A 658-nucleotide genomic window follows, 5' to 3' on the forward strand; every position below is an offset into this window, starting at 1 on the left:
ATCTCCCAGTTTTCACTCACTGAAAGGGCATCTGTCCTCCCTGCTCAACCAGCCACACAAGCTAGGCCTCAGCACCTACCAACAGCTGATCTCCCCCTCAACACCGGCCCCTCAGATGTGTCCTCTCAGCTGCGGCCCCGGTTACCTCAGCTCGCTCCCACCTGCCCCTCAGCTGCGGCCCCGGTTTCCTCAGCTCGCTCCCACCTGCCCCTCACAGCCGCCCCGGTTCCCTCAGCTCGCTCCCGCCTACCCCTCACAGCCGCCCCTCAGCTGCTGCTCCAGTTCCCTCAGTTCGCTCCCGCCTGCCCCTCACAGCCGTCCCTCACAGCCGCCCCGGTTCCCTCAGCTCGCTCCCGCCTACCCCTCACAGCCGCCCCTCAGCTGCTGCTCCAGTTCCCTCAGCTCGCTCCCGTCTGCCCCTCAGCTGCCACCCCGGTTCCCTCAGCTCGCTCCCGCCTGCCCCTCACAGCCGCCCCTCAGCTGCCGCCCCGGTTCCCTCAGCTCGCTCCCTCTGAGGCGCCTCGGTTCCCTCGCTTCGCTTCGCTTCGCTTCGCTTCGCCTCGCCCCAGCAGCGCCCCCCACCGCCCCGCCACTGAGGCCCTGCCTCGCACGGTTGCACCGCCCCCCGCATCATGCGCAAGCGCCCTGGGAGCGGCGG

This window comes from Buteo buteo, chromosome 13 (genome assembly GCF_964188355.1).
Source record: "Buteo buteo chromosome 13, bButBut1.hap1.1, whole genome shotgun sequence".
Taxonomy (NCBI): domain Eukaryota; kingdom Metazoa; phylum Chordata; class Aves; order Accipitriformes; family Accipitridae; genus Buteo; species Buteo buteo.